The sequence below is a fragment of the Tenrec ecaudatus genome, chromosome 9 (genome assembly GCF_050624435.1).
Source record: "Tenrec ecaudatus isolate mTenEca1 chromosome 9, mTenEca1.hap1, whole genome shotgun sequence".
Classification (NCBI taxonomy): domain Eukaryota; kingdom Metazoa; phylum Chordata; class Mammalia; order Afrosoricida; family Tenrecidae; genus Tenrec; species Tenrec ecaudatus.
In genome coordinates, this window is record NC_134538.1 from 19,835,494 (window position 1) to 19,856,850 (window position 21,357).

A 21,357-nucleotide genomic window follows, 5' to 3' on the forward strand; every position below is an offset into this window, starting at 1 on the left:
ATTTATGAATTATGCATCTAAAAGAAAGAGTCTCACCAGAGGAATTCAAATCTTCCCAAACTATTCTTAATGGTTAGACCTATCCAGATTCCAATCTGAAAATCCTATCACAGTCTCTTATTTAGGTCTATGTTATCTCCACCCAACTTCTAATTGATCCACTCTTAAGCCCCACCTAGTAATCATCTCAGAAATATCAGTAGCAGCAAATTACCTGCAATGCCTTTCCCCTTAAAACCTTAGAGAACTTTACTAGAAAATGAAACAAACCAAATATGAATGCAAACTCAAAAATCTTAAAAGGGAGAATTTAATTAGAAAAAAATTCTTTAAAACTTTCAACATAAAAATATCACCGTGGGTCATTTTTCTTCTTGAGTAAAGTGAAATTAATGGGAACTTCTTTGAACTTGGAACTCCTAATCAAACACAGATAAAATGCTTAGTAGCTAAGTTAGAAGATAGTTGGTTTCTCCTCAGAGACAATTTAAGAGTCAAGCCTATTGACTTATTTTTGAAAAAACAACCTTTCAAACTACTAGGAGGCATGGTTATTCTCTAAAAAACACGGGCTACCATAAATTAAAAACAGAATATCAAAAGTTTAAATACTCTTGAAACTGAGAATATAAAGACAACTGTCTCTCACAAGCAAAATATATCCTGTGAGATTGTCTCTAGAACAACCAGGGGCAGCGAGATGAAGGGCCAGGACTCCACCATGACGTTCACTGTCTCTCTGTATCTCTGGGCAACAGCTATCATGAACAACAGTGGGAAAATTTCTATGGTCAGCCATTCCAGTGAGGCCATGGTTGAAGCCTCATGTTGCAACAAACTCAATGGAAAATTCCAAAATACTGGGTGGGTCGCTGAGCTCATTCTAATGGATCTACTCCAAAAGGAATCGTGGACTCTGAATGGTAAGTTGTATGCTCAGACCTCAGGAGAGCCCAGCCCTCCACAATCTTGGCCCCAGAACCCATACTCACTGGAAGGCCTGGAGTCAATGCTGTCTCATAGAGACCCTATAGTAAAGGGGAGAACTTCCGCTGTGGAGTTTCCAAGACTGTACCCTGTACTAGAGTAGAAAGCCCAGTTTTTCTCGCATCCTGCTACCCCATATCAGAAACACTTAGGAAATATTCCAGTCACGCCACTCACCTTTTCAATTTACAGATGTAGATGCTGGCAAGGCTCAGATATCAGTCTGGACCCTTCTCTTGACTCAAGTAGGTCAAATGCCCCCTGAATCCAAGATGGGAAGGTCAGATGGTAGGCTGCTTCCTCACGGGCTGTGCAGATGGATAAATCCAAGCTATATATGAAATGTGGCAAGATGCTCTCTCACGTATGGAGATCCACACGTCTGGAAAGTCGTGTAGACCTGGCCATAAGCTGCAGATAGAATTCACTTGAATTTATACTGGGGAAAACCACACCCAACAGGGTAACACCTCCCACTTCTCAGCTGCTGACAGCAAATCTCTTCATGGAAGTGATGGCATTATAGAAAACCCTGTCACCTAGGCTAATTCGTAATTCCTAAACTTCTGAGAATCCTGGCCTGGCCAAGTCGACACAGAACCACAGCCATTACACATTACCCACTGTGCCACCAGCCCAAGTAATTTCAATAACAGTAAAACATGAAAGGGAAGGAGGATGAGCAATACACTTCCAGAAATACCTTCATCAACCTGGATCCCATATAACACCGGAAGATTTTGACATTTTGAATATTTATGGTATCTATCTGGCTCTGGCCCTTAGCAGAAATTCACTGCAATTGTGTCTATTGTTACTCAGAGCAGCTTTATGAGGAGAAAAAAAGAACCCCTTTGGCTTTCAAAAACCCTCAAGCTCACTCCTAGGCATTCAATTCTCAGACATGACAACCCTATTGGAGGAACGGCTCCTGTGGGATCCTGACACTGAAACTCTTCACAGGAGGAGAGAGCACTGTCTTTCGCCATCGGAACAGCTAGCTGTTTGGAACTGCAGACCTCGGGGACACAGCCCCTCTCTCAACCAGTATGCCACCAGGGCTCCGTTGGTCTTGTGATATTTGTGAGAGGTTTATTGTGCCAACCTGGTCAAAACACACAGGTGGGATTAATAGAAGGGCAGTTTAATTTAAGGGTGGAGAGATAGATGGCGTGGCAAACCTCGTCTGTCCTATCTCTTGTTCTTTGGGGGTCGGACCAGTGTGTCGCTGCTTTAGCTAGTTCTCTGCTTCGGCTAGCAAGGCTCACTTCCTGAGAGAGATCCCTGAGAAGCCACGTGGACCTACCCTGATGCAGCCCTAAGTCCTGGAGAAGCTGCGTGGAGACCCCTGCCAACACTGAGATGCTTACACCACTGATTCTGCTTTCCTCCTGCATTCAGTCATTGTGTGTGTTTTGTGAGATTGAGGAGGACTTTGTACATCAGTCAGACATGTGGGCTAATGTTGGATTTAAGGGCTTGGACAGCACTGATTGGGATACTTTCTTAATGAACACTTACCCTTTTTATATAAAACTCTCTTAGACATATATGAGTTTCTGTGGATTTGTTTTTCTGGGCTCCCCAGACCAACACAGTGAGCTAAGATCCTGTTCTAAATATATTATGGTAACTATTTGGTTCCTGTGGTTTTATGTTAATGTCTCCCCCTTCCCCGCCCCCCATGATGGGGAATGCACAAACAAAAGAGTACATGCAAGGAAATCATCTATCATCTCAAACACACATACGTTGACACTGACTCGGATGTGAGGATAGGAACACATAACCTGATTTCATTTGGAGAAGCCCTCAGGAAGAACAACACCACAAAGAGGGGTGGGGGAGATTGTGGGGTGCATTGGTCTTACAAGGGGGAAAAACAAACCCGCACTTCCCTTGTCAGCCCTCTCATGTGGATTCCAGGGTTATTATATTTGATGAATGTAAGTTTTGTCTGGAGCTCTGCTAAAGCGAGAAGTGATTAACTGATCTTCTGACTGCAGCATTCTTTTATTTTTAAATCATTTTATTGGGGCTCATATAACTCTTATCACAATCCATATATACATCAATTGAGTAAAGCACCCTTATATTCGTTGTTCTCATTATTCTCAAAATTCGCCTTCCGCTTGGGTTCCTGGAATCAGTTCATTTTCCTTTTCTCCCTCCTTGTTCCCCTCTCACTCATGAACCCTTAATAATTTATAAATTATTATTTTATCTTATCTTACACTGCCCGGTGTCTCCCTTCACCCACTTTCCTGTTGCCCATCCCCCAGAGAGGAGGTTATATGTAGATTCCTGAGATAGGTTCCCCCTTTCTGCCTACCCCTTCCCTCACGGTATCGCCACTCTCACCGTTGGTCCTGAGGGGTTCATCTGTCCTAGATTCCCTGTGTTTTCAGATCCCAACTGTACTGGTGTGTATCCTCTGGTCTAACCAGGTTTGCAAGGTAGAATTGGGATCATGAGAGTTGGAGGGAGGAAGCGTTTAAGAACTAGAGGAAGGTTGTGAGTTTCATTATTGCTACATTGAACCCAGAGTGACTCATCTCCTCCCCACTACCACTCTGCAAGGGATGACCAGTTGTTTACAGATGGGCATTGGGTCCCCATCATGCATTTTGCTCATTCATGATATCCCCACCCCCACCGCCTTTGTTGCTTGAAACCTGGTCCCCTCGGCCCTTTATGATCACACATGTTGGTGTGCTGCTTCCACGTGGGCTTTGTTGCTTCTGGGCTAGATGGCTGCTTGTTTACTTTCAAGCCGTTAAGTCGCCAGACACCATATCTCTCAATAGCCGGGCACCATCACCCTTCTTCACACTTGCTTATGCACACATTCGTCTTCAGCATGGGGAAGGTGAACACAGAATGATGATTTTTGTTCTTTGGTGTCTGCTACCTGATCCCTTCAACACCTCGTGTTCACTTAGGCTTGTGTGCTTCTTCTCTGTGGGCTTCGTTGCTTCCGAGCTAGATGGCCGCTTGTTTGCCTTCAAGCCAATAAGACCCCAGATGCTGTATTTTTTTGATAGCTGGCACCATCAGCTTTCCTCACCACGTTTGCTTATTCACATGGCTATCTTCAGCAATCATGTCGGGAAGGTGAGTATCATGGAATGACCATTTAGCTGAATAAGGTGCTATTGTATTGAGGGAGTGCATGTGAGGAGGGAGGCCCAATGTCCACCTGCTACCCTACTGCTGATCCTATAAATATATGCACATAGTTCTATTTCCCCCATAATCATAAATATATTTACATATGTACATGTCTGGATTTAGGCTTCTATGTATGTCCTTTGCCTCCTACTCCTTTCCTCTATTTCCTTATGCTTTCCTCCTGTTCCACTGGCATGTTCAGCCTTCATTCTTGTTTCAGTAATTCCTCTGTTACCTTGCCCTTGGCCACTCCCTTCCAGTCCTCCCAGTCCCTCCCTCCACTGGTTTTGAACCACTTATTTTTCCCTTGTCCCTGGGTTGGCTAACACCTCCTCCCTTCCCTGACCTGGCATGGATGTCATCAGCCAATTCCATGAAGGGCCTGGCGTGAGTAACAGTTGCTGGTACTTACTCCATATCCTACCTATACACTGTGAATACCTGATTGAAAGTCACCAGAGATAAAGCCAAGAACATTTTTCATCTTCAAATGGACAGCCTCAACATTGATAACATAACCTTCTAGTTCAATAATGGGGATACGGAAAAGAGATGGTGGTGACCTGGTCAAGTGTGCAGCTACATCACAGTGTGATCCTTAAATTGCACTGCCAACCACCAGCAATAGATGTTATGAGTTGAGTGTGTGCTAGAATGACCAGGTTCACGTAATGCCATCCAAGTCTATGTGGAAACTGAATGACTCCAATGATCTTCAACTGAAAAATATTGTATCAATTGCTTGAAATCCTGAATTTTAGTGAACCTCATGAATTTTTGTGAGTTTTTTTTTTGGGTGTGTACAAAGCTTTTGCTTATTCTCCCCAGCAAATACTGGCTCAGAAAAACTCAGGTGACCGCCACCTTGTTCATGGATTTCCACTTTGGTAAAATAGACATTAATTGCCAGATACACTGACAGTTTAATAATTCAGTAAATGAGCAGTGTCAACTTCAAGACTGGAGAAAATACTTGTCATGATCGATATAGATGAGAAAGACATCTTAATGGGAATTCAACATTAAAAATGCATGTGTAAGGATACTACTACTGAGTTCATGGTCAATAATATGCAAATAATTCCAAAATCAGACAATTTGTGAGTTGGGTAATAAATTCAAGGTTGAGATCCCTGTAGTTATCAAGGAGTCACACCTAAACACAAATAGAGAGGCAGACTTGGGTTGTAAATGCTCAAATTTCAGGTGAGCCAGAGTCCCCTGGGTAAAGAATAGTTAAAACTGACTATGCTCCTTCCTAAAATTTTAGGACCAGAATGGATCTCATTTAATGCAGAGTGCCTTTGTCTCAACCCGGTGTAGTTTGGTTTAGGATCTGAAATACTGTTTTTGGATCTTATTCTTAGTTTGCCCTGTCTATTAAACAACTCTTTCCCCCTCCCTTCTCTGATGGATGTCTACACGTGAAGTCACGACACCTGACTGGTTTGCACTTTTCTGAACATTCTCTGCCCAATAAAGGGGTCTCTCTTCAGAATCTTTCATTTCTTAGAGAGTACAGAGTTAAAACCTTGTCTTGGCTAGGGACCAACTTTTCTAGTTGGCAACTTCTTTCCTAAAACACGATGGCACGTGAATCACTTTATTTGCATTAAGGTTTTCTTTAGCCATCAGGACTGGGATGCAGTGATGGTGTTGCTTGTTACAGCGGTGGGGATTGTGAGGATCTTGGCTAAGGTGGGGAAAGACCTGGTTGATTACCATTAGTAGGAGACCAATGCCTACTGGAGACATCCTGCCACAGGCTCAGGGCATCTGAGCATTAATAAAATACAGAGACAGAAGTGAAGGACAGCCTCTGGCCCCAGCTTACTGCTGCCTAACCTTAGTTATATGGTCTGAAGGGCACCCACCACCACGTGATCCATTTCCTCAAGTATTCATGAGTTTCTGTTGGACATTGCCACAATTCACAGAGCCCAGAAACATGAGGAAATCTACTCAAGGGAGGAGTGGGTGGAAAAGGGCAATGTATGGCATCATGGAGGAGTTAGATATCTGAGGCATCATCAATCCCCATCTCCTTGGGATGGGTCTGGTATTAATTCTTCTAAAAGATATGAAAATTACTAAGGACTTTGAGGAGGTAACTAAGTGGCATCAGTGTATAAAAAAGAAGTGTGTTTTGGAGAGTGTGAGGTAATGGAGACACTGTGGGGTGGACCTGATGGTTTCAAGGAACTCTATACTGCCCAGTCTCTGCCGCACAGGATATACGGGAGCCTCAGGCAGGGCAGGAGCAATGAAGGGCTGGAGGGAGAGAATTCTGGGCTCAGAAATGCTGGGCTGTTCTTTGACCATTCACAGACACCTCCTAGGAAAAGTGTTTTCTCATTGCAGACTAACACACAGAAGGGTTCAAAAGAAGAATTCCGCTACAATGGCTCAGAAGAAACAAAGGAGCCTCTATTTATAAGAACACGCTCCCTCTTATGCAAATCATTCTTCAGGCACTAGGTTAAAATACAAGCCATGGGCACTAAAGGCTATCAGTTCTCTTCTGACAGGGCTGTGGGTCCCTTGGGAAAGCACAGCTTTGGTCTAAAGATGCTATTGCTATGCATTCTCCTGTGCCCCGTGACAGTTCCCCAAGGTGAAGATCTCAGATTATCAATGCGGAACCTGGGGATATTGACGGAGATCAATTACCTTCATTTGCACGTGTCCTGTGCCAGGTGCAGCTTCAGGAGTCAGGCCCAGGATTAGTGCAACCCTCCCAGAAGCTGTCTCTCACCTGCACTGTCTCTGGTTTCTCCATTACAAGCAGTGGTTACTGCTGGCACTGGATCCGCCAGTCCACAGGGAAGGGGCTGCAGTGAATGGGAGGCATGTGGTACGATGGTGATACATATTATAACTCGTCCTTCCAAAGCCGACACTCCCTCACCAGAGACACATCGAAGAATCAGTTCTCCCTGCAGCTGAGCTCCGTGACTGCTTAGGACACAGCCATGTATTACTGTGCAAGGGAAACACACAGAGAGGGGAAGTCAGTGTGCTGAACCCAGACACAAACCTCCCTGCAGGGGAGACAATGGGCAGCAGGGGGCATGCAGGACCCACAGAGCACAGACAGCCAAGCCCAGACAGGCATTGATGGACGACAGGATGTCCAGTTGGAATTAAGGCTTCCTCTGTTAGCTCTCAGCATCCCCAGGGACAATTTTGCCTTTTCATTTATTTTTTTTTTCAGTCTAAATTTTCTCCTTCTCAATACAGGCTTGAAAGGAGCAACTAACATTTTCTGTTTGAAGTAGAAATATAAAAATCACCATGACCCTTTACTATCTTCTTTATTACATATTTTTTATTTTTTGACAAACAGAACACCATAGACATTCTCATCCTACTTGCCACTGGAAAATTGTTTATATTGCAAGAAAAAACAGGCATGTACATACTCATCGGTGCAATTCATGGTTTTAAATATCGTGAGTTCAAATGGTGCATTGGTCTAACAGTGCAGGGCAGGTCCTCTGAGCTGCCTCTCTGCATCGCTCCTTGACTCTGTGAGGAGTGAGTGATCGATGAGCTCTGTCTCAGAAAATAATTGTTTTGACTTCTGGTGCCCATAATGATGCAGCCCATTGTCTCCATTTATGCAGAAATAAGTGTTCTGGGCACAGGAAGACCCCTGGCATGTGAGACAAGGTCAAATGGAATGGCCTGGAAAGACTGGAGGACTTTGTTCTGAGTTCACTCATTGAAGGGAACACTCATTGGAAGGACAAGTTTGATTCCTATAAAATGGCAAGTGTGTTACCAGAGCGGACATTTCAAATGAATGTCTCAGAATGCTGGTTTGAAGTGGAGATGACGACACTTCTCACGTAGTTTGAGTATGTTGTCAGGGAGACAAGTCCCTAGGGAAGAATGCCCCATTGTACTGGAGCACCCTCCATCAGGTGAGAGTAGTCAGTGGCTGCTAAAAGGGTCTCACACACGGGAGGAGTGTGAGGATGGAGCAGGACCTGGGCATTATTGTTATTGTTCGGTTTTATACAGAGTCGCTATGAGTAAGCACTGACACAACAGCACCTACCAACATCTCTAATGGAGCGAGGGGTAGAAAACTGAAAGTAATTTTGTAAGTAAATGTAATTGCCTAAATCACCATTATAATATCTTACAGCATATTATTTTTATTTTATTTAGAAGTATTAAAATGATTTAAAATTCAATACATGTGCCATTTCTAATTATTATAAAACCTACAGGGATACCAGAAAACCGAGGCCAAGTGTAAGAAATAAATAATAACGATTATAATGACCTAAGGAGCCATGGTGACACAGTAGGTTTAGGTCAGGCTGCTAACTGCGGGCTCAGCAGGTAGTAGAGCACCACAGCCTCTCAACCCACAGGGCCCGCTGTGCTCTACCCTGCAGGACGGTGAAGACAGAGAATGGATTCAAGAGAAGGGAGTTGGGGGTTTAGTATAAACAATGGTAAATAGTCAATGATTCCATTATTGAGTCCAATAAAAATTCCCATGTAACAAGGAAGAGCAAATGAACTTGTATCAGAGGAAATACACATAAAACACTTATGATTCTGATGAGATATTGCATTCACAAATGAAAAACTAAGTGAACAGTGGACACAAAGTTCGTACTATACTCAGGTCACTGAATCCAAAGGTTATCAGCATATTGTTTTACTAGATATTAGGGTGGAAATATTTCCAAATGTTTCAACTTTTAAGTTTTAGTCACAATTCAATCCATTACCAATCAATTTGATAACAGAAATTTTCAGAAATCGTCATAATATTAAAATTTAGTTGGGATCATTGTAGATTAAAAATAAACAATAAATAAAGCTAATGTATATATATTTTTTTGATTTTCAAGTCATTTTATTAATCCAACCCTACAAGACACTCCCCCCCCCCCACATCTCTGTCATCCTACTTTCTTCCAGGAAGTAGTGGAGGGAGAGAGCAAAGACACCCTGCAGCCCCAGGGCCTCTGTTTTTTTTACAAAAAAGGGGGGAGGGTAGACAACACAAAAGTATCAAAAGATAAAAGGGGCAAACAGAAACACAAAGTTGGGTGGCAGGAGGTCTGTTCTAATGTGCCCAGGTCTGTTCTCCCAGCTTTAGAGGTTGCTGGCCCCTTGGCAGACTACTGGGTTCCTAGCCTAGGAGGGAAGGGGACACGGGAGGGGGGCTCGGCCACCTCACCCTGGGCTTCGAGACCACACTCCTGCCTGCCCTTCCCCCAGCTAATGTATATTCTTGACCAGATTCTCAAGTACAACACCATGTTTGTGGCTTTCAGACAACTATAAAACAATGAGCAACATTAGATATGATCAGTCTTTGTTGCATCTCCTCAGTTGACTGTTTTGTTGTGGGGTTTGTGTGTGTTGATTTCAAACAGTATGTGAGGGTATATCATTGTTTAATCTTACAATTCTCTAATGACAAGTAATGCTGAAGATCTTATCACATCATGTTTCCCTCCATATGTATGACTTTTCTGGTGCTATATCTTGTCTGTTTGCTTTTCAGCAATGCTGCTTATTGGTTATATGTGATGCTTAGATTTTTCTCCCAGTATGTTTTAATAAAGTCTGATTATATGGGTTATTGTATTCCTTTTTGGATGAGGTTTTAAAATCAAATCCTGTTTCCAATATTTTATGTTTTCCTAATTATAGATCCCCTTCTTGTTCCCAATTTAGGTCTGCACCTTCAGTGTTGCTGCCCCTCTCTCTGTGCCTGAGCTAACAGATCACAGGGAAAAACTAAGAAGAGCTTCCACTCCATGGAACACATGATCTAGAACAAATTTGGTAAGAGATTGACAGTATAACTGGGGGATTTACTGGGCGGGCATCTGGACGATCCTTGAACAAAAGCAGGGAATGACAGGGTTCAGATTCCACACTGCGGTCTCTCAGCATCAATGAGAATCCACCTATGGAAGTGGACAGAGGCATAGCATCATTCCTGACCAGACTGCCCCCAGCACACCTCTCAGACACCACACTCAGGCCTCTGCCCAGCAGGACAGTTTGCATCTCTGGGCTCCTGCTGCTTCACAGAAGTCTGGGAGCTACCACTACTAGTCTTCCAGCAGGCCACTTCCAAGTGTGTGTCTGATGGAACAGAGCGTTTTGGTGACTGAGGTTGGATTTCATCCACTCCTGACTTCAGAAATTCAATAAACACTTTAAAAATGAAAACTACACAGTTATCAATAACCAGAAAATGTGTAACAGAAAAATAATAAAGACTATATACAAATAAAATCATCACAATTCATGTGATATGATTAAAGTTTACCTCAGTGATTTTAAGTGAGACAAGAACAGCTTCAGCTTTTAGCTATAATCCACACCAGCTTTTATTATATTAAGGAAATAAATGATAATATATCTGAGGAAAGAGAGAGAAAATAAAATTGTCACACTTGATGGCATATGATTAAAGCTTACCTTAGCTGATTTTTACATGAGACCTGAGCTGCTTTCAGCACGAATACAAGTCAAGTTTCCAAGTATTAAGGAAATAAATGAATCTATCTGAGGAACGAGCAAGAAAACCCACATTATCCTGATGGAACATCACTGTGGTCACAGAAGACAGAAAGGAAAAAGTAGAAATACTATTGTCCCTTTCTAAGATCACCAGATCCAAAGGAAATAAATAATAACATCATTCTAAACTTTAGGAAGAATGGAAGACACATGTTTAAAAGCAAGATACATTTGTGAGATCTACGGAGGAAATAAACCTGCGGTGATTTCCCTCTGTCCATAATAGAGGAGTGGGCTCCGCCTGGTTACTAATCAGATTTCACTGGAGAGATGACTATAGTAGATCAAAATGATAAACCTGACATGAATGGTTAAAACCTTTTCAGTTAACCCCTCACTGATGCATATTGGGCCTGATGTGGCTTTCAGCATTCTCTCTCTCCTTGCCTCTCTCTGTGTTTCATATTGGGTATTCTATACTCAGATGTATATTGTTTTTGGTGGTAACTCTACTGAATTTCCATTATATATATATATTTTTTCTGATTTTGCAGTATATGAAACCCAGGACTGATGAACCTATAGAGACAGCAAGTAAAATAAGCATTCCTGAAGGATATAGTGGGGTCGGGGGCTTGGGGGACAGACAGAGTAAAGGGGAGTTGATATCCAAGAATTCAGGAAGGAAGAAAATGTTTTGAAACGGATTGTGGTAGCAAATGCACACTCTTGTCTTGATGTGGTTGAACTATGGGATGATATGATATCTGCATGAGGACCTGCAAAATGGTTTTTGAAAAAAAATAACTAAAATAAAACAAAAAGCAAGATTACATGTTTCAAAGAATGAAATGCATAATAAATTACATGGTATTAATATTTAATATTTAAAATTCCATGAAATATTATTGAGGTAAATGAGGTAAATGAAATATACCAGAAATAAATGGAGCATGTCATGGTGATTCTAAATCTTGTCATTTCTAAAACTGAATGATAAATCGAGTGCAGTAACAGTCAACATCTATGTAAGAATAAGTTCACTAGAAAAATAAAACCAAAGGTGGATAGATGGATAAAGAGAATCGCTCATGCAGTTGTAGAAGTGGGCACATCATTCTGATTCTACGTCCTTGAGTCTCAGTTAGGATGCTGCTGACTTGTGTAGCTTCGGGGCTGATAAACCTACAATAGGCTGGAGAACACCTTGATGGCAGTTTCAAAGGCAGGTGAATAAAAAGGCAGGTGAATAACAAGTCAGCCTTGTTATTGAAGAGGTATACTACTCCAAGGTCAGATCACATGTCAGACGACAAGCCACTGTGGACTCTCAGAATTGGCGGGGGCTATTTCAAGCCTCCAGTTAAATTCAAAGAACTAGAGATTGAAGAGGCCAGATGCAGGATGCAAACCCAGAAAGAATCTATCAAGTTTCCCTACCAGTCTGTTTATAAGGGAATTAGGCCACAAACACACGGAATCTTTTTTTTTTCCCAGTTGCTTCAGAGCTGTGTGCTGAGTAAGGGAGTTATATTCCACCCTAGTCATACAACTGCTTGGCTACTCACAGCGGACCCCATTATGGAATTGACTAAATTGTGTTCATTCACATGATGAGGACTTACTAGGTGCCAACTACCAAACCACTACGAACACTACCCCAGCCAAGTTCACGCAAAACCTAACTATAACACTCCTCAACAGATACTTTGGAAATCATCAAACTAATATTACCATTTATTTAAGACCATAGTGCATTAAAACACAAAAATAAAATGTAAACAGCTGGTGCATATTCCTGATCAGATTTTAGAGAACAACTCTCTGAGCTTTTGTCATTTATACAACTATCAAAACACTAAACAACATACGATATTATTAGGTTGCCCTGTATTGTTGCTTGATTCATTCATTTCAAAACTATGGTATCTCACTGTTGTGCTTTACAATTACCTAATGGCAAAGACATTTAATATGTTATCATATTCTCACCGATATAGCTATAATCTGGTGTGTGATCTGAGTTTTGTGAGGAAGTTAGGTTTTTTGACTTTTTAATTTTTCCTATTTAATTTGTGCATTCAGATATATGTGCAGCCAATATTATCTTATGATTTTTCTCCTGTCACCTTGTTGTCAGTTGTCCCCAGGGGCACTTTTTTGTTGCGTTTTCTTTATGGCCTTTATTGATCACTATTGCAGTCTTAGAAGGAGGAAGTGATATTTTCTGCATACAGATGAGAATTTTCCAATGACTGAAAACATTCTTAGTAGCCATAGTGATGCAATGGCTTAAGTGTTCAGCTACTAATGCCAAGGTAGTTGGTTCAAACCCACCAGCCACTTTGCAGGAGAATGTGATGAGGCTGTCTGCTTCCACACATATTCACAGTCTCTAAAGCACTGTGGAGTAGCTCTACTCCACCTTATTGGGTCACTGTGAGTTGGAATTGTCTCGGTGCTTCAAGGTGAGTGATTGTTCTTATACATTTTACCTACATGACATGCGACCCTTTCCTATTGATAAACAGAATACCCGAGGATTCTCATCAGCTAGGTGATTGAGATAATTTCTCAAAAAGAACAAAGAGTCAGACTGTGTGCCAAATTGACTCTTTCTCCCCTAAGACAGGATTGTCCTTTACCCAGGTGTGCCCCTGCCCTACGCCAGTCACACACTTCCCACACAGGAGTGACAGGTATTTGCTTCAAAGGAAATGTCTCCCACTCAAATTAGTACTCAGACTTAAATTAACCACAGTGAACATTTTGTATTAAAACTGAACACATTACTAGCAAGTTTCCTTTACTAGTAGTTTTCTGTTGATCAGATTTAGTTTTTTGTTTTAATTCTTGCCTTGACTTAGTATTTTAAAAATACTATATACATTACATTAATTGAATTAGTAAATTCTTCTTGCATGAACTTTTACTATCCTATGTTTTATGACATGGATTTTTAATAATCATATTTTATGTTCAGTCCATAATATGCTCCTTCCTTTATACATAAGGATATTTTAAAAACATATTTCCAATTCTTCCTTCCCTATCTTCTGTACCTTTTTAAACGAAATCACTTGACTATAATAGATAAGTATACAAATTTGTTACTGTTTTAATTATTAGTTATATTTAAGACAAAATAATAATTAATGTTAATTTTCCTTATTTTAATTTCTTTTCCCTGAAAAAAGCAATTCATCTTTAGTATCATGCACAGACTATTATAAATTAGATTATAATGGATTGAGTCATGGAATGAGATACTAGGTCACTTCACTTCTGTCTTGACACAATCGAATTTGCTCTAGGGTTAAATATTCTTATATTTTTTTCCACGAGAGAAATTTCTTCTCTGTTTTTTAAAAATATTTTTGGTAGACTTTTATTTATTACATTTTATTTTTATCTTTATATTATTATTATAATTATTTCTGTTTTGTTTGTTAACATTTGTGTTAGGTTTCCCAGTTTATGAAGCACAGAAATGGACACATAGAGACACTAACTGATGAAATGGTTTATCAGGAACACGAGATGGAGAATGTGCAGTCACTGGTGAGCAAATTATGAATAAAGGAGTTATAAGGACCACTGTAACTGAATTGTGATGATGTAAATAAAGCTATTTTAAAAAGTGATTTAACTAAGGAAGTGGATGGTATGTGAATATTATATCAAGAAAATTACTTAAAAAAAAGGAAGTAACCAAATTTGACCAACCGTTACCATGGGTGAAGGACAAAGAGTTTTTGCTAAGGGGGCATTGAGCGTATATTAATAATGATGGGAAAATTTGGCAAAGGATATCAATAATGGTTGCACACCAGAGTATAAACAATGGTGCTGAATTATAAACACAGAAGGTGTTGAATTGGAGGATGTTTTGTTGTGTATATTTTACCACAATGAAAAAAATTACATTAATGAGTACAAGGAAGAAGAAAATGTTCTAAAATGGACTGAGGTAAGGACTGTACAACTCTTGATACGACTGAACTAATGAATTGCATGATATGTGAAAGGGGAGTTGATTCACGGTGTTGTCTGTGGTTGGACAGTGAGCCATCAAGCAGGAATACACAGAAGCAGAAATGAGCAGCTACACCAGGCTGTCAGGGGTTGGCTGGCCAACAGATAGTAAAGTGGGTTACAGAAGTGGAAGGGAAAGGGGGTTAAAAGTGGGATTTTTCACATCCCACAGGTTTCTTTGTCACCAGAGCTGTGCCTTGTCTTCTCCAGAGCAGCACTTTGACCCTTCCTCAGTGAGAATGGCACAGGACTGAGCAGCACTTCATACTGTTGTACAGAGGGTCACTGTGAGGCAGAACCCCACTCGATGGCACCTAACAAAAAGAAACCGAAAGAGGCCTACACAAATGGAAGACTATCCCATGTTCATGATAGGAAGGCTCACTATGTAAATATCAGTATTACCAAAACAATTTTTAAATACGATTCAATACTGATTCAAATAACTTCATCCCATAAATAAGTGTTAAAAATAATTAATAACTTCATATGAAGGGAGAAGAGACCCAGGATAAGCAAAAAACATCAAAAGAAGAACAAAGTAAGAGACCTCACATTACCCAATCTCAAAACCTATTACATAGCCACATTAGCCAAAACAGCATAGTACTGGTAAAGTCATAGGTACATTGACCAGTAAAAAAGCATAGGCTACTCACAAATAAATTCAGCCACCTATAGGCAACTGATATTCAAAACCATTCTCTTCAACAAATGGTGATGGCAAAATTGGACCTCAATCACCAGAAGAATTACACAGGACCCATATGACTTCCCATGAACAAAACTGAAGTCAAGTTGGATCAAAGACCTAAATCCATATACAGACCCATTAAGATCACCAATAGGAAAACAGTTACATACTTAAGGGCCCAAATGCAGGGCATACAATGTTTCAAACCCAGCAGAGGACGAGCACACAAGAGAAGCAAAATAACTGACTAATCCTATGTATAATAAGACCCATATGTACATCAAAATAATACAATAAGAGAATTAACAATTATTTCCTGGACTGGGAAATCATGAGCAATGACATAAGGGACAATTACATAACTCTAAAATATATAAAATGATGCAAGACTTCAATAAGGAAAAACCCAATAACTCAACTATAAAGGCAGTAAAAAGTTATACATAGACAGTTAACAAAAATAGGCTCCCAAATGTCAAATAGACACATCAAAAAATGTTCATGATCATTATTCATACAGAAGATGCAGATAACAAAGAAGTAGATATATCACCTTACACTGAAAATGGTAGCCCATTAATAGAAAGAAAGAATGAAAAACAGAAAAAATATATACTAGAGAAGCAGAGAGATTGGAACTCTCAGACACTGCTGCTGGTAGTTCTGTCCAACTACCCTGGAAAGTGATACGGTGATACCACAAATGGGATAATAAACTGCATGCACTCCAGCAATGCTTTCAGTGCGTATATGAACATCACAAACTAAAGATAGACATATGAACTTCTATGTTCATCAAAGTACTCTTCAAAATATCAAGAAATTGGCAGTAACCAAAAGTCAGTGAGTAGAAGATTGGATAAAGAAACTTTGGTACACACACACGATGGGATACTATATCTGTGTAGAAAATACTGGAACACCGACAAAGCTCATCACTATACAGATAGACCTAGAGAACATTATGCTGAGTTAAAGCAGTCCATCTCAAAAGGACAAATATTGTATGAGACCACTATCAGCATAAACACCAACAGTCTGACACCTGTTCTCAGATTAAGTACTCATTTCACATGATGTCCCAGATTAAGTACTCATTTCATATGATGTTGTTTCATGACTCTCTATGACATTTATATCTTAAAAAAATTAAATGAAAATAGTGCTTCTTTAGTGGAGGCTCCACCTTGGATGAGGTCATTTTGGCATTTAGCAGGAAAACGGAAAGACCAAATAGCTCTTGTAATTCAGCCTCATCCTAGGGTTACTTCAATTTAATAGTATCTCCTATTATGGTGTTATTAAAGGAACTTAAATATTCCATTGGATTTAGAGTTGTAACACCCTGGACTGGGAGGTACATATAACTGCTAACCCACAGCCATAGGCTTCAGAGTATGATCCAAGGATTTCAAAGGGTAACGCCAAGATCAGAGGAGGGAATGGTATTAGAGGTTCAAGCCCATGGATATCGGTGTTGATGTTTTTTCTTTGCTTCTTGTTTGGCTTTGCACTCTCCAGAAACACACATCATACCAAAAAAAAAAAAAAAAACCCAAAACCACTCTTGCCTTTCCAGCACTCTCAGGTGCATTCCAGGATTATTATATTTGATGACTGCTAATTTTATGTGGGGCTTTGCTAATGGGAGTGGTGATTAATCCTCTGACTTTGCATCATTCTTTTTTAATGTATAAGAAAGCTTTATGTCAAAGGGTAATTGTATATTAAGAAAACATCCCAGCTCCATCTAGATCAAGTCCATAAGTCCAATAGGAATCCACAAATCCTTCTTCATAATGATACAGTCACATGCAGATGCAGAATGCAGGAAGATCACTGGATGGTGGGTAAAAAGTCTTGTGGATCCAATGACAGTGAAAGCATTTCAGTGCTGGCACAGGTTTCGACGTGGCTCCTCCATCTCTCCGAATGTGACTCTTCAACAGGAAGGTGAAGCAGAGAGAGAGGGAGGACAGCCTCCAGAGTCCTTTATCCAGGATGCCCTCCAATCAAGTTGTAACCCGATTGACAGGCTAAACCTCACCCCTTCATTCTCAATCCTCTCAAGTTGACATGAGATTACATAACTACCACACATATAATTTTAAAGACCATCATACTTGCCTTTCAAAAATTAAGTTTGATGTCTAAATAGGTATCTTATGAAATACAATTATGTAATATTTACAGATAAGTGATCACCTATGTGACAATGAAGTTTAATTAATATATTAAAAAATTATTTACTTGGGGACTCGTACAATTCGTATCACAATCCAGACATCCATCCATTGTGTCAAGCACATTTGTTGCTATCATCATTTTCAAAACATTTGCCTTCTACTTGAGCCCTTAATATTAACTCATTTCCCCCCTCCCTCGCTGCTCCCCTCCCTCATGAACTCTTGATAATTTATAAATTATTATGTCATCTTACACTGTCCAACATCTCCCTTGACCCACTTTTCTGTTGTCCGACCCCAAGGGAGGAGGTTATATATACATCTTTGTAATTGGTTCCCCCTTTCTACCCCACCTTCCCTGCACCCTCCAGGTATTGCCACTCTCACCACAGGTCCTGAAGGGGTCAACTGTCCTGGATTCCCTGTGTTTCCAGTTGCTATCTGGTTTTGTTTTTTCTCCAGTTGCTATCTGTACCAATGTACATCCTCTGGTATAGCCAGATTTGTAAGGTAGAATTGGGATGGGGGGGGGAGGAAGCATTTAGGAACTAAAGCAAAGTTGTATGTTTTATCCTTGCTATACTGCACCCTGACTGGCTCATCTCCTCCCCACTATCCTTCAGTAAGGGGGTGTCCAGTTGCCTACAGATGGGCTTTGTGTCTCCACTCGCCCTCATTTACAATTATATGATTTTTTGTTCTTTGATGCCTAAGGGGGCGCTGTTAACCTATGTCTGGATTGTGACCTTAAAAGTATCAATGTCTCTCAATAATGGGCATTATGGGCCCAGGAGAAATTTCTGACCCTCTTCCAGGATAGAACTTCTTTTTCCTTTGCCCCCTCATCCTCTCCCCACCCCCACCCCCCACCAGCTGCAGTAGTCTACCACATGTAACCATAACATCCTGTTTTGGCGTCATTCACGTGTTCCCTTAGGCATTTACATCTTATAGATGACAGGAGCTATATTATGGGGGAAAGTATTGTTCCCTCTGTTCTTCTTGGTGTCTATGTGGTTTAACAGGTGCATTAAACTTGTATAATCAGATATTATATTTTTCCAAACACTGTAATTACTAGCTATGTGCCGCAGGACACTCATATCTGCCCAAAGGCACATTAATCTGCTGATGAAAACCAGCCTAGCCTAACTCTTCAGCTCTAGGAAAGACAGCGCATAGCCATGGGCTTGCCCAGGTCTCCCCATTCACTCAGCAGGTATGATAATGCACAAATCCCAATGGAGTTTGCTGACCTAAGATTTCCTGGTGGCAATTATAAAAAGGAAGAGGAGAAAAAGATGAATAAAAGAAACAGTGGATATGTATGATGGTTTCCTGGACAGGATGTCTTTGTATTTGCAGGTGTCCAGGGTAAAGTGCAGCTGGTAGTCTGGGGGAGACTTGAGGCAGACTACACCATGTTTGAGACTCTCCTGTCTCTCCCATCAGATCTCTGCATTTACCACCAGCAGTTATGACATGGATTGCATCAGCAAGCTCCAGGGAAGGGCTTGCAGTGGGGTCAGTTACTAGTACTAATGTTGGTACTACATCCTACATACAGTTGGTGTGTGGCTGATTGGCAGTGCCCAGAGACAATGACAAGAACATTCCCCACATTCAAATGCTCAGGCTCAAAGGAAGGACATAACCTTGTATCACCATAAAAGAGACACAGTAAAGGAAATCATTAAACATCTGTACGCACCCCTCCTACAGGGAGAGAATGGATTTCGGTGAGTGCACAGGACTCTCACCCCAGGGCTTAGTTCCAGCAGACAGAACAGAGAGGAGATAAAAACTGACTTCCTGTCAATGTCTGGTGCTTCCTCTCTCTTACCATTTCCCTTGAGGATCTCTCCAGATGTGTGGGTTTGTATCAAATACTGAATTTCAAACATTTCATTGTAAGATGAGGAAACATTCTTCTATTTCCAAAGAGCAGAAGGTCACACATAGAGGCACATCATACAGAGGGAACAAGGCAAAGCTGAAGGACCTGTCAGCTCTGACGTAAATCTGTCATCAGAAACTGGTATTGGGAGAGGAGGGTATAGGATGGCTAAGATTTCCCTAAAATCTGCTGAGTCCTGGATAGACCAGCAATAGCACAATGGCATCCTCAAGCCACAATTGCTCACCAGAGCTGTCATGTGGGTCTCAAAATCTAGCTTGCCTAAATCCTGCTGCCATCTTCAGCTGCTGACTGGGAGTCAGGACAGAAGAGGTGATGGGTTCCAGAGGACACGTTTGAGGCCCCAGGAGTAGTGTGCTGCTGTGTTTGAAACAAGTAGAGGTGCTTTTTCTTCAGTAAAACTCTTTTCTAGAGTTTCCCTTGTGGTGTTGATTGTATAGTCCCCCAAAGTATTTATAATGTGTCAAATCCTATAAATAATATTAAACTAAATAATTTTATTTCATAATTTAAATATAAATGTAATTCAATAACTTTTTATATCACTTTCACTTTTTTAATCTCATGACTTTCAGGAGACACTCAGACTGCATGTTGGGAGGAATCTCAGTCTAAAGGAGAGATGCAGGTTCTAGAACAAGGTTCTGGTCTTCAGCTCTGTCTGCATTCCTAGCTTACAGCTGGGACGGCATGCCAAACTTAAGACAAAGCCATCTTGGAAGAAAGGTCTCCATTAATCTGTTGAGCTTTTCAATCGGGCACTAGGTGAGATCTGGAATGGGACCTTCTCCTCCATACCATCTCTTAGTCATAGAGTCATAAAAACAAATAATAACAAAGTAATTAGAATTTTAACCTGCAAAGTTTTATTCTTGTTTACCAATTAACAGAATACAACTGCAGCAAACTGAATTGTATTTTCCTTAGAATCATAATTTCTTTCATTTCCACATCTCAGAATATTGGTATTTAGTACACCTTGACTATATGACTGACCAAATCTAAGTCCAAGTGGTGTTTACTACTATTGCATTCAGGTTCACAGTGAATCCAGCTGACTACAAGATACCTAACAATTACACAGCATCATCAAAACAATATCTGGTCTGTGAGAGACTAGTATTGCAGTCACTGTCAATGCATCTCCTTGAGAACTTTACAGAAGGAAAATTCTCCATGGTCATTTCAGTCAGGACAGTGTATCTTCAGATTATCAGTCTGCAGTGTGGGGACACTGCCACCTATAACTATATAGGAAACACAGGGAAACCCCACATCCTGAAAATGTCAAAACTGCAGGACAGAGTGGATGACTTGGACAATTTGTTTGCTGCCTTTCTCCACCCCACCCCACCCCCCACACACTTAGTGGTTAAAACGTTGTGGGGAAAAAAAGTAAGTTTTAATTTCCTGTGAAATATTTTCAGTTTGGGGCTGTTAAACCAGCACCACAAAATAGGGGGAATATGCTTTTTGACTCAAGTCAACAATTAGACCATAAACACAGTCACCTAGTCAATTCCAACTCACAGGGGCATGGTAGGGTCTGGATTGTAAACCCTTAGGAGGCAGACCCTTTAATCATTCTTCCCAGAAGCTGGATTTCAGGGGGTCAATGCCCCACCCACAGTGCTGCCACGGTTTCTATATGCTCATAGCAACAAAACAAAACAAAATCAGTCTGGTATTGTTTTAGATTCTATTGGGGTGATTCTGATTCATTGTGACCCACTGCACACAGAGCAGAATTGCATTTCTATTTTGAAGGCTGAGACCTTTGAGAAGTAATTCACTAAGTCTGCCTTCCAAGACATTCTGGGTGAATTTGAATCACCAGCCAATTGGTTAGCAGGGCAGTG

General features: G+C 40.8%; 1 protein-coding gene across 4 annotated transcripts in view; it reads right to left on the minus strand.

The window, feature by feature from the left end:
• Positions 1-21,357, minus strand: part of LOC142456719 (uncharacterized) — a 79,595-nt gene that overhangs the window by 24,942 nt on the left and 33,296 nt on the right. For 2 of the 4 annotated variants that reach the window (XM_075557941.1, XM_075557936.1), the window contains exons 2-3: positions 6,914-7,138; positions 1,165-1,398 (exon numbers count right to left, since the gene is read on the minus strand). The gene's annotated coding sequence lies outside the window, so the exon portion shown is untranslated. Of the gene's footprint in view, positions 1-1,164; positions 1,399-6,913; positions 7,139-10,471; positions 10,563-21,357 lie in introns of those variants that run through there. The other 2 variants (XM_075557937.1, XM_075557939.1) reach the window with 2 other exon arrangements.